The sequence below is a fragment of the Podarcis filfolensis genome (genome assembly GCF_964270895.1).
Source record: "Podarcis filfolensis genome assembly, chromosome: 10".
NCBI lineage: Eukaryota > Metazoa > Chordata > Lepidosauria > Squamata > Lacertidae > Podarcis > Podarcis filfolensis.
In genome coordinates, this window is record NC_139612.1 from 70395309 (window position 1) to 70413447 (window position 18139).

Consider the following 18139-nt stretch of genomic DNA (forward strand, 5'->3'; position numbering starts at 1 on the left):
TTGACCATTTTGGTTGCCCTCCTCTGGACACGTTCCAGTTTGTCAGTGTCCTTCTTGAACTGTGGTGCCCAGAACTGGACACAGTACTCCAGGTGAGGTCTGACCAGAGCAGAATACAGTGGCACATTTACTTCCCTTGATCTAGATGCTATACTCCTATTGATGCAGCCCAGAATTGCATTGGCTTTTTTAGCTGCCGCGTCACACTGTTGGCTCATGTCAAGTTTGTGGTCAACCAAGACTCCTAGATCCTTTTCACATGTACTGCTCTCAAGCCAGGTGTCACCCATCTTGTATTTGTGCCTCTCATTTTTTTTGCCCAAGTGCAATACTTTACATTTCTCCCTGTTAAAATTCATCTTGTTTGTTTTGGCCCAGTTCTCTAATCTGTCAAGGTCGTTTTGAAGTGTGATCCTGTCCTCTGGGGTGTTAGCCACCCCTCCCAGTTTGGTGTCATCTGCAAATTTGATCAGGATGCCCTTGAGTCCATCATCCAAGTCGTTGATAAAGATGTTGAATAAGACCGGGCCCAAGACAGAACCCTGTGGCACCCCACTAGTCACTCTTCTACCACTCAGACCAACCAGAAGCCTGTCTGGAAGCTGCAAGCAGGATTTCTGCAAAAGACCCCTCCCCTAGCAACTGGGATTTTGATGTCTTTGTGGCCTTCGCATACCTTCCAACACGGTGAAGCCAAAAGCTGGGACACCATCTTCTCATTATTATTTTTTAGTGCAACACAATTTCCCCTCCAAAAAACACCACACGCTTTGGGGCGCCATGCGAGATCGCAGCCCTGGGGGAAAGCACTTTTTTCAAGGGGAGAATTGTGCCATGAAATCACGTCAAACAAAATGGCCTCCGTGCTCTTGCGACAAAAACCGGGGTGTCCCGGCTTTCTGGGGACACTTGTTGGGTATGCGGACCATCCGCAGAGCATAACCACCGAGAATAGTGGCCATCGACTGCCCTCTCCTCTCCGAACCTGCCGAATCCTATTTGAAAGACATCTAGGTTGGTCCCGTCACTGCTTCCAGTCATAGCTGTCAACTTACAGATTTGAAAATAAGGGACCAGAGGCCTCGAAAATAAGGGATCAGCAGCCAAAATAAGGGATTTCCCCAGCACAGGTATCTTCAACTTCTGAGCCCCTCCGAGCCAAAGGCAGAAAGCCCAGCCAGCAGCCAAACAAAGCCTCAAGCGGTGGTTCCCACAGCGCAGCAACCCGGCAAAGGGGGTGCAGCAAGGAAAACCACCGTCACCTCTCCGCTGGGAAGCGCTGAGCAAAGGCGAGTCCCCAGGCAACGCGGCCAATTTGATCGGCACAAGGCATGCAAGCTCCACCCCCCAGTCGTTCTTAGACTCCTTATTGGGTAAGCAACGCAGCCAAGCAACACAGTTGGAGCCTCCCTGGCTGGCAGGGAGGGGGGGAGAGGAGCTGCTTCCTTTGAAACCCGGGAAATTTACGGGACATCATCAATAAGGGACAGCAGCGGGACACGGCGCTGGGATAAGGGACTTTCCCACCAAATAAGGGACGGTTGACAGCTATGCTTCCAGTGGGAGGGAGTTCCATAGTTCAACTATGTGCCATGTGAAGAAGGACTTTTCTTTCACCTGCCTTGAATCTTAAGAAAAAGCTAAGGGCTTAGAGGCTTACCGCTTCCAGCAATGGAGGCAGAGAGTCACCATCATGCCCAGTACCTATTGACAGCTGTATCTCCTCCGTAAATTTGTCTAATCTTCTTTTGAAGCTATCCCAATTGGCAGCCATCTTGTCGATAGCTCAGCTAGTAGAGCACAAGACTCTTGAGCTAAGGGTTCCGAGTTCGAGTCCTACATCGGGCAAAAGACTCTTGCATTGCGGGGGGTTGAACTAGATCAGGGGTCGGGCAAGGTTTACCTCGCCTGGGCTGGTTCACTACCGTGGAGATCATTCAGTCGGCCGGATCGCGTCTGCATAGATGCGATTTCCAGTGTCTGCACCTGCAGAGACGCATTTTCCGGTGCATGCGCGATTTCCGGTGCTGCGGAAGCAAGTCCCCGCTCCGCGCTGTGCCGGTTTAGCGCAGCGCGTGGGGACTCGCTAAGCGGGCGGCTTGATTTGGAGGCGGCTCGTGGGCCAGTTAAATGACTCCCATGAGCTGCTTTTGGCCCATAGGCCGAAGGTTGCCAACCCCTGGACTAGATGATTCTCAGGTTCCGACAGCAGCCCCACATGAAACACATTATGTGTGTGGAAGCGGTTGTTGCTGTGTGTGCCTGTCAGTGCTGGATTTATGTATAAGCTAAACAAGCTCTAGCTTAGGGCTCCACTCTCTTGAGCGCCCCCAAGAAAATCAAAGGGGGGAAAACTGGATGCACATTTCCAAAATATAAGATAAAAAACAAATAAAATAAAACTTACATACAGCAACAGTGTTTTGTGCTATGAAGGCTCCTATTTGTTATGTGCAAATGGCTTTAGATACCTATTAGGTCCATCAATTACCATATAGCATATATTCAACACAAAAAACAGCGACCATTTTTTGTTGACAAAGGACAGCTGGACATAGAAAGGGTCCCATTACCTTCAGTAGCTGAGAGCCTGATCAAAACTTAAATCCGGCCCTGGCGTGCCTGTCCATCTGTCCCCTTTTTTCAGGTGAATTGGTTTCATTTCTTTACAAGTTTGCCTCTTTCCGCATTTCAAGCGCTAGACCTCATGAAATGAGTCATGTCTCCAGGGAGAAGAATAAGCAAAAAAAGCCACCAAAAAAGAAAACCCCATACATAGAACAGACTGTGCTTTCAGTTCCTTCTGCCTCCTGGGGAGGAAATCACATGGGTCACACTCGGACCCCTTTTCAGTCGTTTCTTTCAGTGGCTCTCCTTACTCCACCCCCCCCAAGTTTGGAAAGGCAAAGGAATGGATGGTGGGGGGTGACTGTAATTATTTATATCCCGCCTTTCCCCCGAACCAAGATTCAGGGCGGCTTACAAAAATTAAAGCAGATATAAAAGACAAAAGGCTACTATTCAAATAAGTATTGCAGCATACCTTGGAGCCAAACATTTTGGATCCCGGATGCCGCAAGTGAGTGTTCTGGTTTGCGGATGTACTTTGGAACCCGAACGTCCAACGAGTCTTCTGTGGCTTCCGATTGGAAGCCGCGCCTTGGTTTCCGAACATTTTGGAAGTCGGACGGACTTCTGGAACGGATTCCATTCGACTTCTGAGGTACCGCTGTATAGTCAAATGAAATTGCGGGCAGGATTCGAGATGGGAGCAGCGGCAAACAATTGATAAAATGATTGTACTAAAGGTAAAAAGGTAAAGGACGGTTAAGTCCAGCTGAATTTGACTATGGGGTGTGGTACTCCTCTCGCTTTCAGGGCGAGGGAGCCAGCGTTTGTCCACAGACAGCTTTCTGGGTCATGCGTCTAGCATGACTAAACCGCTTCTGGCACAACGGAACACTGTGATGGAAGCCAGAGCGCACGGAAATGCTGTTTACCTTCCCTCCATAGTGGTACCTATTTGTCTACTTGCACTGGTGTGCTTTCGAACTGCTAGGTTGGCAGGAGCTGGGACAGAGCAACGGGAGCTCACTCCATTGCGGGGACTCGAACTGCCAACCTTCTGATCAACAAGCCCAAGAGGCTCAGTGGTTTAGACCACAGCACCACTGGCACCCCTGATTGTACAGGGTTTCTTTTGTAATTGATGTCTGGTGCATAATGTAGCAGAAAAGGGTTTGATGATAAACACTCTGGATGTGAAGGTGGGAAGTCAACATAGGAAGCCATGTGCTTGTTTGATGTGAAACCAATTTGTGAAACTTTGGGGGGAAAGCATAGGAGATAATTGTTTGGAAGTAACTCGATAATATATTTATAAAACAATATAAAAGGAAAAACAAATCTGTTGAAATACGGTTAACAAAAACAGCACACAAACTAAAGAAACGTGAAAGGGGGGGAATCAAATCTATTGAAATACGGCTAATAAAATACAACATTTAAAAGCCCTTTCCTTAAAGACAAAGTCAGTTCCCCCAAATCTGCCGGAATAAGACAGTCGTTGCCTTCCGGCGAAAGGGCAGCCGGTCTGGCTTCCTTAGGAAGGGAGTTCCAAAGTTGCCTGGGGGCAGCCACCACTGAGAAGGCCACCCAAAGGTGCCTCGGTGCAAGCGGAATGGATATGTGACCACGGACCTCACCTTCGTCTCCTCTCCTTGCATGTCCCCCAAATTTTGCTCTGGAAGTTTGGGAGAGCCTTCAGCGTAGATTTGGGAGAAGAGGAAGGTGAAGTCTTGTTGTTTATTGCCTTGCTTGGGCCACGGGTCACACCCAGCAAGCTTCTGAGCTGGGATTTGGAGCTCTGCCTGCGCAGCGAGAGAATCTGCCGCCTCCCAGAAGGCAGCCGTGGGTGTCAGCGGGTGAATAAGCCTCTTCCGTGGGGTATTGCACAACGGCAGGCGCAGCACTTCCACCTTTTCCAGACGGGAGCAGGTGGAGGGAAAAGGCCTCTCAGGTACCAGCAACGATGACAAAGCCAGGAGCACGCAGAGTCGTCGGACTGGCCTCCGCCGTTGCCTGAGGGGGTGCAGGGAAGCCCAAATGTGTGCAAACAGCAGAGGGTGCTTTGTGCAAAACGTTGTTGGGAATTGTGATTAGCGAGTGGCGTCCCGGCTCAACCGCTAGGCGGACTTGGGCGGATGCCTCAGGCGGCAGATCCTGAGGGGTGGAGATGTTGCAGAACAGAGGGGTGCACAGCCATCTCCGACACTCACCTCTTGGGGAGGGTGTGGGGCAGCTTCCCATTGCCTGTCTGGTCAGGGTTTGTACATGGAATGGGGAGACTGCCCCATCTTGACCATTGCAGACGTCAAGAGATTTTACTTTCTTGGGCTCCACGATCACTGCAGATGGTGACAGCAGTCACGAAATTAAAAGACGCCTGATTCTTGGGAGAAAAGCAATGACAAACCTAGACAGCATCTTAAAAAGCAGACACATCACCTTGCCAACAAAGGTCCGTATAGTTAAAGCTATGGTTTTCCCACTAGTGATGTATGGAAGTGAGAGCTGGACCATAAAGGAGGCTGATCGCCGAAGAATGGATGCTTTTGAATTATGGTGCTGGAGGAGACTCTTGAGAGTCCCATGGACTGCAAGAAGATCAAACGTATCCATTCTTAAGGAAATCAGCCCTGAGTGCTCACTGGAAGGACAGATCCTGAAGCTGAGGCTCCAAGACTTTGGCCCCCTCATGAGAAGAGAAGACTCCCTGGAAAAGACCCTGATGTTGGGAAAGATGGAGGGCACCAGGAGAAGGGGATGACAGAGGACGAGATGGTGGGACAGTGTGTTTGACCAAAAAGCGGGAGGCAGTAGAAGACAGGAGTGCCTGGCATGCTCTGGTCCATGGGTTCACGAAGAGTTGAACATGACTAAACGACTAAGCAACAACAACCCTAACAATAAGGGACCTAAAAACATACCCGCCAAGCATCAAAGACCAAGGTGAATAGATGTGTCTTCAGCATTTGCTAGAAGCTGTGCAATGAAGAGGCCAGAGGCACCTCTTTGGGGAGGGAATTCCACGCCTTAGGGGCCACCACCGAGAAGTCCCTGTGAGCGTGGAGCAGCTACCAAGAGGGCCTCCTCTGTAGACCTCAGCCACCGAGAGGGTCTGTAGGGGAGGAGCAAGCCTTTCACGTGTTTGCAGCCTGGGTTCCTCAAGGCTTTATGCACCCATGTGAGCACCTTGAATACAGGAGCGTTGTCCTAGCAAGACTAAGCTGAATCGAATTCTTTGCAATTCCATCAAAATGAGACCACGTGCTCCGGTGACCTTCTCGAAATCGTCTCCTTGCATTCTTGGTGCTAAGCTCTCAATTTATGGTCATGTGGACTGCCCTGAAGAGATTCTGAGGCTTAACCTCACAACAAGCCTCCGGCCCCGATCCCCCGAACCAGTTCAGCCGGCATTACTCAGATTTCTGCACCACCGAAACGCCCTGACCTTGCTGCACGGGGTGCTGGAGATGTCTGTTTGCTTTAGGTCATTCGCCCTCACTTAATATCAACACTTTCAATTCAGCAGCAGTGCTGGACCCAAGATGGAAATAGTTTATTTCAAGCCCGTTGCAGAAAGTGCAATGAAGCCTAGTAGAAGGTATAATATTAATAACAATAACAATAATAATGATTTATTATTTATACCCTGCCCATCTGGCTGGGTTGCCCCAACCACTCTGGGTGGCTTGCAACCGAATATTAAAAAACACAATACAGCATCAAACATTAAAAACTTCCCTAAACAGGGCCGCCTTCAGTTGTCTTTTAAAAGTAAAATAGTCCTTTACTGCCTTGACATCTGGTGGGAGGGCGTTCCACAGGGCAGGCACCACTACTGAGAAGGCCCTCTGCCTGGTTCCCTGCAACCTCACGCAGGGAGGGAACCGACAGAAGACCCGGAGATGCTGTTGTGTTTTAGGTACCATATTTTTCGCTCCATAAGACGCACTTTTTTCTTCCTAAAAAGTAAGGGGAAATGTCTGTGTGTCTTATGGAGCGAATGCGTGGTCCCTGGAGCCGAATTGCCCAGGGGCAAAAAATAGATTGTGCTCTTTTTTTTTGCTTTTTTTGTTTAGAAAGAGGGGAGGGGGTGTTGAAACAAAGCCGCTGAGCAGCTGATCGGCAAGTGATGGGAGGGAGATAAGGGACTCTAGTGATAAAGGAGGCTGCCTGGGAGAGGGGAGGTAAAAGCACATGGATCCTCAGGATTTTTGCATTGAGTCACCCCAAATTCACCATCAGATCACACAGCATGTCCATGGCTAAAGCCTGCACCAAAAAAATCAGGCATCCACTGTTTCGTGGGGCCGCAATGGCGCAAAAACGTGGTTACAAAGCGTGGATCCACATGGATCCTCAGGATTTTTGCATTTGGCTACCCCAAACTCACTGTCAAATCACATATGTCTGTGGCCACAGCATGGACCACAAAAATCATATATCCACTGTTTCATTCAGAATATATTTTTTTTCTTGTTTTCCTACTCTAAAAACTAGGTGCGTCTTATGGTCGGGTGCCTCTTATGGAGCGAAAAATACGGTACAGTGGTACCTCAGGTTACATACGCTTCAGGTTACATACGCTTCAGGTTACAGACTTCACTAACCCAGAAATAGTGCTTCAGGTTAAGAACTTTGCTTCAGGATGAGAACAGAAATCGTGCGGCAGTGGGAGGCCCCATTAGCTAAAGTGGTGCTTCAGGTTAAGAACAGTTTCAGGAATGGACCTCCAGATCAAATTAAGTACTTAACCTGAGGTACCACTGTATATAAAAAAGAAGATGATGTCCGTCGGCGCCTGAATTCTCCACCATCTGGGGATCCTTGGGTCTGGACTGTTTTTACACATTGGCAACACATACTGTTGTCGATTTCTATCCTGCACAATCAGAATGAGTTTCAGGAACCAAAGAGTTGCATGGGAAAATACGACTTTTGAGCCTCAGAATGGCAACTAGGCATTCTGTTTTGGTGACTGCAAGCCTGGTTTAAGGAGCCATTCGAACTGATATACCTGAGTTTCTAATACTGTGTCAATGTTGAGTGAACTGAGTTTGGCTCAGCTCTTCTCCTGTTGACTCGAACCCCACCCCACCCCAGATCTTAACTGGGGGGGTCCACTGATGCGGGAGACTTCCCCCCAATCCTATCCACATCCGGCCTTGTGTAGCCAGGGCCGTCTTTACCCAGGGGTGCAAGGGGTGCGGGGCACCCGGGCGCCGAATTCTGGGGGGCGCCAGATGACCACTGCTGAAGCCGCCTAAGCTCTTAACTATCTCCCCGTTATGAAATAATAAATAGTTATGATCAAGCCAGAAAAACAAAATACATATACAGTGGTATCTCAGGTTAAGTACTTAATTCGTTCCGGAGGTCTGTTCTTAACCTGAAATTGTTCTTAACCTGAAGCACCACTTTTGCTAATGGGGCTTCCTGCCACCGCCGCACTGCCAGAGCCCGATATCTGTTCTTATCCTGAAGCAAAGTTCTTAACCCAAGGTACTATCTCTGGGTTAGCGGAGTCTGTAACCTGAAGCGTATGTAACCCGAAGCGTATGTAACCCGAGGTACCACTGTATACCCAAGTATTACCAAAATGTATACCTAGGTAAAGGTAAAGGGACACCTGACCATTAGGTCCAGTCGTGGATGACTCTGGGGTTGCGGCGCTCATCTCGCTTTACTGGCCGAGGGAGCCGGCGTACAGCTTCCTCCCGGGTCATGTGGCCAGCAGGACTAAGCCGCTTCTGGAGAACCAGAGCAGCGCACGGAAACGCCGTTTACCTTCCCACCGGAGCGGTACCTGTTTATCTACTTGTACTTTGATGTGCTTTCGAACGGCTAGGTTGGCAGGAGCAGGGACCGAGCAACGGGAGCTCACCCAGTCGCAGGGATTCGAACCGCTGACCTGCTGATCGGCAAGCCCTAGGCTCTGTGGTTTAACCATAAAATTAAACCTCTGTAGCACACCATAAAATCATGCTCTTTAAGATAGGGTTGCCGTATTTTCAAAATGTCAATAGAAAAAAGCAACCCTACTTTAAGACTGCCCATGTGCCCTGAGTTTTTTAATGTTGAAGGACCGCTCCCAAATTGATCACACAGCCCTAGCAACATTACTGGAGGACATTACCGCGAAGCCAAAAACTTAGTATCAGATTTGTGCATTATTCCATGGGTCTGAGAAAAAGCCTTTTAAGTACAGAAACTGGTAACAGGGACAGAAATCAGCTTCTTCAGCAGTTCAGCTTTGGCCGGAAAGCAAACTTCTAAGTCCTTGTGGTTGCGAAAACTGGCAATGCCTGGGCAAAGTGTTGGAAGTCAGAGAGGGTTGGGGGAAGGGAATGTTGAATTGACTTCATCGCCCCTTCCCCAGGATTAGCTGAAGCTGAAGAAATTTTGCAAAATACGTAGATACGTGAATGTCATTGGCAGAATATCGGCAGCCACAGGATTGGTTTTTCACTGCAGGGGAAGGGAAGTTTAATTGTGCAAGCAGAAGACTGTTGCACAATGGGATGGCGGCAGGACAGAGCGCAGCCCTGATTGCCGTTGCTTCTTCTAAATAAAGCAATTTAGAACATTCATAAACTACCAGCTCACGAAAAGGTATCATGGGGATTCGAATGCAGATCTCCCAGGTTCTAGTCCGACACTCTAACCCCGACACCACCTGGGCTTCCTAGACTTCTTCTGCTATGGGGCAGCTCATAAATCAAGTAGATAAATAAATATGGAGAAAGCAAAAATGTCTCTTAGGGGAGGATCTGAAATATTTCCCCTAAAGCTTCAAATTGCTTTATTTTGGATTGTTTCGTTTGATGTCTTCATGTGTTGGAAACTGAGGTTTTTTTGTTTAAATTATAAAGCAGAAATGGAATGAATAATCCTAATACAGTCATACCTTGGGTTACAGACACTTTGGGTTGCGCGATTTCGGGTTGCACACCGCGCCGAACCCGGAAGTACCGGAACAGGTTACTTCCGGGTTTCGGCGCTCGTGCAGAAACACTAAATCGTGCTTTGCGCATGCACAGAAGCACCAAATCGCAACCCGCGCGTGCGCAGACGCGCTGTTGCGGGCGTGCCTCCCGCACGAATCATTTTTGCAACCCAAGCGTCCACTGTATCTTTTTTTGATTGTTTGATATTTTACTATGTTTTATATATGCTGTAAGCCACCCGGAGTGGCTGGGGAAACCCAGTCAGATGGACAGGGTATAAATAATAATATAAATTTATTTATTTATTTATTTATTTATTTATTTATAAATAAATAAATAAATAAATAACAAAAGTCGCTGTGCTCCATTGTGGCAAGCTTAACCTAGGTTTAAGGTGCCATTTGGCGAATAGCCTAGATATCTGACAAACAGTCCCAGTTGTGCTGGCTGGAGCTGATGGGTGGTTTACAGAATCATAGAACTGTAGAGGAAGAAGGGACCTCCAGAGTCATCTAGTCTAACCCTCTGCAATGAAGGAATCTCAACTAAAGAATCCCTGGCAGGTGGCCATAAAACCTCTGCTTAAAGACCTCCAAGGAAGGAGATTCCACCACATCCCAAGGGAGACCATTCCACTATCAAACAGCTCTTACTGTCAGAAAGTTCTTCCTGATGTCGAATCAGAATCTCCCTTCTTGTACCTAGAAGCCAAAAACCCTGCAACTTCAGTCCAAAACATGTGGAGAACTGGGGTAATCAGGGTTATCTAAAGGAGCGTCTCCACCCCCATCGTTCCGCCCGGACACTGAGGTCCAGCTTCAAGGGCCTTCTGGCGGTTCCCTCCCTGCGAGAAGCAAGGTTGCAGGGAACCAGGCACAGGGCCTTCTCGGTAGTGGTGCCTGCCCTGTGGAACACCCTCCCACCAGATGTCAAAGAGATCAACAACTATCTGACTTTTAGAAGATATCTGAAGGCAGCCCTCTTTAGGGAAATATACAAAAAATAAAATAAAATTGTCCCGTAGCACCTTAGAGACCAACTAAGTTTGTTCTTGGTATGAGCTTCCGTGTGCATGCACACTTCTTCAGATACAGTGGTACCTCAGGTTAAGAACTTAATTCGTTTTGGAGGTCCGTTCTTAACCTGAAACTGTTCTTAACCTGAAGCACCACTTTAGCTAATGGGGCCTCCCGCTGCCGCCGCGCGATTTTCGTTCTCATCCTGGGGCAAAGTTCTTAACCCGAGGTACTATTTCTGGGTTAGAGGAGTCTGTAACCTGAAGTGTATGTAACCTGAAGCGTATGTAACCCGAGGTACCACTGTACTTTGAAACAGAAGTCACCAGACCCTAATATACAGCGGTACCTCGGGTTACAGACGCTTCAGGTTACAGACTCTGCCAACCCAGAAATAGTGCTTCAGGTTAAGAACTTTGCTTCAGGATGAGAACAGAAATCGTGCTCTGGCGGCGCAGTGGCAGTGGGAGGCCCGATTAGCTAAAGTGGTGCTTCAGGTTAAGAACAGTTTCAGGTTAAGAATGGACCCCCGGAATGAATTAAGTTCTTAACCCGAGGTACCACTGTACCAAGAACAAACTTAGTTGGTCTCTAAGGTGCTTCTGGACATTTTTTTTATTTTTTATATATATCTCGACTGCGTCAGACCAACATGGCTACCTACCTGAATCTGTTTAGGGAAGTTTTTGAAGTTTGATATCTTATCACTTTTTTATTATTATTAATATTCTTTGAGGAGCTGCCCAGAGTGGCTGGGGAAACCCAGCCAGATGGGCAGGGTATGTAAGAATGAATGAATGAATGAATTTATATCTCTTTAGTCTCAAAAGAAAGAAAATGCAAGCGAAAGAGGGGTGCACAGCTGAATCGGCCTGAGCTGCCCCATAAAAATTGACCTCCCACCTTATTTAAGGTAAAGGGATCCCTGACCTTTAGGTCCAGTCGAGGATGACTCTGGGGTTGCGGCGCTCATCTCACTTTATTGGCCGAGGGAGCCGGCATACAGCTTCTGGGTCATGTGGCCAGCACGACTAAGTCGCTTCTGGCGAACCAGAGCAGCGCACGGAAACGCCGTTTACCTTCCCGCCGGAGCGGTACCTGCACTTTGACGTGCTTTCGAACTGCTAGGTTGGCAGGAGCAGGGACCGAGCAACGGGAGCTCACCCCGTCGCGGGGATTCGAACCGCCGACCTTCTGATCGGCAAGCCCTAGGCTCAGTGGTTTAACTCACAGCGCCACCCGCGTCCCCCCACCTTATTTAGAGCTCCTCTAAAGAATCCCAAACGAAACATGCAAAGCCCATGGGCATCGTTCCTCAATTCCGTCTTGAACAAACAGCCCCGGAATCAGTGCCATTCTCTTCCCTCCAAACTCAGCATGCCTCCCGCCCCTTCCCACCTTCAGTTTCATCCTAAGCATCATAAAAAGGAGAGACCGAAAAAGAGAGGGTTAGGGAGATAAGCATCTCAGGGATGGTTTAGAAATCCTTTGCCCGTAATCTCTACTGCCTGGGGACAGGAGACTGCAGGGAAAGGTGACCTTCTCTGCGTCACCTTCCAGCCCCCCAAGTGCGGTGTGCCGGTTCCACGGCAAAGCGGCCAAACCGGCTGCAGGCCTCGCCCCGCCAGCCACAACTCAGGCAGCGGCACTGCCTTCCAGCTGTGTCAGGGGTCCTTTGCCAGGGGGTGGCACCACCAGGAGTCTTTAGGGCTTTGTTCTAGGGCAGGGGGTTGGGGGTCTCTGGCCTGGGCGGGCCCCAAACGCGACCCTCGGGACTCGTTCATCTGGCCCTCTGCCGTCCCCGATCCACAGCACGTGGTTTTCCTTACGGGGAATTTGTACGCATCTGCATTGCAGGTGAGATGCATTCTCCCCTCCAGCGGAGATTTTGCTTAGTTAACCTGCGGAACTCCCTCCCACAGTGAGGGCCATCAACTCTGATAGCCTTAAAAGGGGATTAGGATATGGAGAGAGCTGGGATAGCTCAGTCGGCAGAGCATGGGACTCTCGATCGAAGGGCGGTGGGTTCGAGCCCCATGTTGGGCAAAAGGGGGTTGGGATAGATGACCCTTGGGGTCCCAACTGACAATTCTGCAACACATTCAGGGAGGAAAAGGCTATTGATGGCTGCCAGCCATGACAGTTATACTCTGCCTCCACTGTCAGAGGCAGCAATACTCCCGAATGCTCCTGGAAACCCCAAGAGGGAAGAGGGGCTTGTGTTCGAATCCTGCTTGTGGGTTTATCATGGGGGCATCTGGTTGTGGGAACAGGATGCTGGACTAGTTAAGCTCCCAGCCTGATCCTGCAGGCTCTTCTAGACAGGGGAGAGGGGCTATTGCCTTGCCTTGATCTTGTTATGGGTTTTTATTATGCGTTTTGTGGTTTCTATCTTGTATTTTTATGCTGCGAACCGTCCTGAGATCTATGGATGGGAATCAATTTAATAATAATGATAATAAACCCTGAATATTGACAAAACTTTCAAAACACACTCAGTTCTAATAATGCATCCCCAAAGATGGGAGAGGGGGGGAAACGAGGAACCAGAAAATAGTGCATGTCTAGGTAAAGGGAGAGAGAAATGAGATACGTGTGCCTGCTAGAATCATTTTATTTTATTTTGCTTAAAGAGGTCAGACTCTCAAACGGAAACCTGTAGTGAGTACATGGAAAGGAGGGTGAGCTCTGGACCTGCTCTTTGTGTTCTGGGGCCTGGTTAATTAATTCTAGGACTGATCCTAGTTTAAATTAAATCATCCCGGATTACAATAGATAGCCTAGCCATGCAGCCTGTCCACTGAGCTTTTCCCAAATAAAAAGTGTGTCGATTAGGGTGATCTCCTCTTAATCCCAAATCCTGCGGTGGTGTCAGATAGTTGGGATCTTTGGAAAGGAGAAGAGGCCATGCTGGAAAGGTCAAAGATGTGTCAACCTGTTAAGATTATGCATATACAGTGGTACCTTGGGTTACATACGCTTCAGGTTACAGACACTTCAGGTTACAGACTCCGCTAACCCAGAAATAGTACCTCAGGTTAAGAACTTTGCTTCAGGATGAGAACAGAAATTGTGCTTCGACGCGCGGCAGCAGCAGGAGGCCCCTGATCTCCATCCCTATCCCAAGATCTAAATTAGGGGTCAGCAAACTTTTTCAGAAGGGGGCCGGTCTACGGTCCCTCAGACCTTGTGGGGGGCCAGACTATATTTTGAAAAAAAAAATATATGAACGAATTCCTATGCCCTACAAATAACCCAGAGATGCATTTTAAATAAAAGCACACATTCTACTCATGTGAAAACATGCTGATTCCCGGACTTAGAAGGTGATTGGGCCAGATCTGACCCCCCGGGCCTTAGGTTGCCTACCCATTATCTAAACTGCAGCAAACAAGACATTCCTTCAGGCCTCTAGACCTTTACTGATCATTTCGCTGTCTGCTGCCTCTGAGAAAGTTTCTCTTCTGCTATTCCAAACTGCCCCTCCAGTTTGCATCTCATTACCGGTCCTGCCTAAATGAAAAAAAAGAAGTGTATCACTTCCGCTCCTGCAAATCTGAGCCGTTTGAGCAAAAACATCCCAGTGGAGTTCGCTGCTGAAATCCAATTCAGTCTGCATTTAAAGGCAAACCGATCTAATCTGCCCTCTACGCAAACCGAAACGCAGCCCTCCTTCGAAATCTGCCCTTGTCCGGGTTTTTGCAATGTGGTTCCTCGGTAATGCGCACGAAAGCATAAAGGTTAAACGTACGTTAGTGAAAAAGACATGCCGCAATAATAATAAATAAATAAAATGCAGCGAGAGGCAGTGTGGCGTAGTGGTTAGAGGGTTTGACTAAGAAGGCCTGGGAGGGACTGGGGGCTCAAATCCACACTCAGCTATGCAACTCATGGAGTGACCCCCTGGGCAAGTTGCGGCCTCTCAGTGTAGCCTACCTCACAGGGTTGTGGCGAGGATAAATGGGAAGGAAATAGAAAGCTGGGATACAAATGTAACAAATAAGCAATATTACAGGGAACAGCGTTGCGAACTTAATTCGTTCCGGAGGTCTGTACTTAACCTGAAACTGTTCTTAACCTGAAGCACATTTTAGCTAATGGGGCCTCCCGCTGCCGCCGTGCTGCCGGAACACGATTTCTGTTCTCATCCTGAAGCAAAGTTCTTAACCTGAAGCACTATTTCAGGGTTAGCGGAGTCTGTAACTTGAAGAGTTTGTAACCTGAAGCATATGTAACCCGAAGTACCACTGTATTTGTTGTTTGAGTCGTGTCCAACTCTTTGTGACCCCATGGACCAGAGCGAGGAAGTATATTCTAGGCAAAAAAGGGCCTATTAGGAGAAATTCACACTTAAAATGCCGCTGAATGTGGAGAACAGAACTTAATACAGTGGTACCTCTGGATGGGAACGAGATCTGTTCCAGAGCCCCATTCGCATCCTGAGGAGAACGTAACACGCGACTGCGTGCCTGCGCATGTGTGGGTCACGTTTCGTCATTCTGAGCGTCTGCGCATGCAGCGAAACCTGGAAGTAATGCATTCCGTTACTTCCGGGTCACCGCGGAGCGTAAACTGAAAACGCTCAACCTGAAGTATATTTAACCCAAGGTATGATGGCGTTTCCGTGCACTGCTCTGGTTCGCCAGAAGCGGCTTAGTCATTCTGGCCACATGACCCGGAAGCTGTACGCCGGCTCCCTCGGCCAGTAAAGCGAGATGAGCGCCGCAATCCGAGTCGTCCGCGACTGGACCTGATGGTCAGGGGTCCCTTTACCTTTTATGACTGTATTGGAAAACTGAGAGAAACCAGAATTTGACAAATTCCTTGTTTGCAGCCCAAGTATTTATATGCAAAGACTGCTGCATCATGCTACAACAGCAGCAAGAATACTTATAGCAAAGCACTGGAAGACGCAAGATCTACCCACTCTGGAAGAATGGCAGATGAAGTTGATTGACTGTATGGGACTGGCAGAAATGACTGGCAGAATCCGTGACCAGGGAGAAGAGTCAGCAGAAGAAGACTGGAAGAAATTTAAGGACTATTTACAGAAATATTGCAAAATTAATGAACTTTGAAAGATGCTGGATTGAATTTATGTGGTCTCTAGCTGTTATGATAAAAAGAAATGGGATAAATATTGTTTAAGTTACAAAATTTAAAAAAGTTGATTGGAAAATAAGGTGTTAGTTAAAAGGAATGTTAAGAGATTAGGATTTGCTGGATAATCATTTTGAACTAGAAAACAAGAAGGGGAGGTATGAGGAAGTCAAAGAAACATGTTATTGAAAATTGATATGGAAATTGATTTGTTTTAAATATTTTTCTTTTTCTTTTTTGTTTGTATAAAATTGAAAAATTGAATAAATATTTATAAAAAAAAAACAAAGACTGCTGCATCAGACCATCAGTCAAGTTCAGCATCCCATCATGCATGTATTTTGTGTTTTTATCTTGTACTTTTATGCTGTGAACCGCCTTGCGATTACAGATGAAGTATATAAATGTCATAAAACAACAGCAACAACAGCAACAGTACACAGTCGGATGCCTTGAGGACCCCTGCAAACAGTGAAGGAAGGCAAAAGCCCCCCCCAATTCATCCCCCTGCAATTGATACTTGGAGGTAGACTTCTCTTGAACATGGAGGCTCTGTGGCTAATAGCCACCGGTTTATCCCCTAATCCAGGGGTACCCAAACTTTTTTCAAAGAGGGCCAGATTTGATGGAGTGAACATATGTGAGGGCCGACCAATGTTGTTGAGCTTAAGTTGTTGAGCTTTTTTCATGATGTTACCCCAAAGTTTTTGAGCTTTTTTTTAGGATTAAAGTTGCTGGGCTTTTTTTAAAGGATTTTACCCCAGGACATACACTGCCACGGGGGCCGCCTTAGGCCCCCGAAACAGACTTTGGGCATGCCTGCCCTAATCCTAACCCAACCCATGCACTCCATAAATTCATTTTGTGCGTGAAGATCCGCACTCAATGCGCGGTTGCACAAACACCTACTCTGAAGGGGCAGCAGCGGGGAGAAAATTTTGCTTCCTTGCCCTGCCTGCCCCCCTCTCCCCCAGTTAGCCATTGGCCATGGTCAAAACTGGCAAAAGAATGGACTGAAACCAAAAGCGATCCCATCCTTCGGCAAAAGTTTGCCTTTCCAGCGTTTGAGAGGTAGATTGCCTTAGCCTCCAGATTAAGCAGGAGAAGGGATTGCATCACAAAATCTACAATTATTAACACATGAAGGCATCAAAGTGCGAGGATTCAGTGGGTGAGATTAGATATAACCCAATTATGCGGATCAGTAGATAAGCGTTGAATTTGGGACAGGAGCTCCGGGTTCAAATCCAGTTCCTCTAACCATGCCTCGGACCATTTCCTTCCCCTCAATTTCCCAAATGTAAAGCAGAAATTTTATTCTATTTTTATTTGTTAAATGTGTTTGCCGCCCTTCATCTATATATCTCAGGGCACCTCACAACATAATCTCAGTGACCAGAGTGGCAGTTCAAGAGCAAATGTCAGAAATGTTTTCCAAAGCGCTTTGCAATCTTAAAAGGGATCACACACACATATTTTTAAAAAACATGTATTTACAAACCAGCCGTGCTCCCGGCGCAAAGCCCTTCAGGATGACCTTGCGTTTGCGCCTGCTGTTTATTAATTTTTTGAAAAAATTATTCGTCTACCAAACAGATCCCAGGAAAGTTTCTAGCGATTCAAATACGAACCGAGTGAAACCATCGCCCAAGCCCACAGGGCCAGATCAAAACCCACAATGCAATACTCGAAAGGCCTGGGAAAGGGTTCTGACTGGCGTCTAACACAACGGTGGCGCCCTTTTTAATTCTGCTCATATATCACAAGGATTTCCATTGCAAAGCAAAACAAAAACAAACCCCTTTTCTGCATAGCTGAGAGGAGAGGAACAAGCAAGGTGTCAAAGTGCTCAGACTCACAGTGCAAACCTCCGATTTCATCAGGGACCATTAAAAAAGACAATATGGACAGGTAGAACAGACCGACCCGTCTCCTTCTCCCAGACGCCACCAGAATCCCTTTCTTTCGACCCAGAGGGCACAAGGTTGGCAAAGGTACAGGTATGCACAGCTACAACCATACTGTACTTTCCTGGGTATTCTTGTTGCTGTTGTTTATTGATTTATGACTCGCCTTCTACGTTTCATAGAATAGTAGAGTTGGAAGGGACCCCAAGGTTCATCTAGTCCAGCCCCCCGTAAAGAGGGAATTTTTTTTTGCCCAAAATGGGGCTCCAACCCACGACATGGCTGTTTACCAACATGCCATGAAATAGCAAAAAAGATTTTTAATTTTCTTAAAAACAAAACGGGATTCAAATACAAGCTTGATAAGTCATCCTTCCATCACACCAATTCTGGGGTCCGTTTGTTTTGCTTAACAAAACACTCTAGGCTGCAAATCTGCCTCAGTTTCCAAGCCCTGTTGAACACAGCTGCACAATTCTGTTTTGTTTAAGAAGAAGAACTAAAGAACTAAGAACTACTTCAAACCTCGAACATATCTTTCCTGCATTAGGATGGTCAGGGCTCAAAGGCGACGTCTGGAGCCCAGCAAAACAGGGACAAGCTC

At 47.6% G+C, this 18139-nt stretch overlaps 1 protein-coding gene across 4 annotated transcripts in view; it reads right to left on the bottom strand.

Moving 5' to 3' along the window:
* Positions 1 to 18139, bottom strand: part of IRF5 (interferon regulatory factor 5) — a 46405-nt gene that overhangs the window by 26933 nt on the left and 1333 nt on the right. The window contains exon 1 of one of the 4 annotated variants that reach the window (XM_083572929.1): positions 4779 to 4955. The exons of the other annotated variants lie outside the window; for them this stretch is intronic. The gene's annotated coding sequence lies outside the window, so the exon portion shown is untranslated. Of the gene's footprint in view, positions 1 to 4778; positions 4956 to 18139 lie in introns of those variants that run through there. 4 annotated transcript variants of the gene reach the window in all.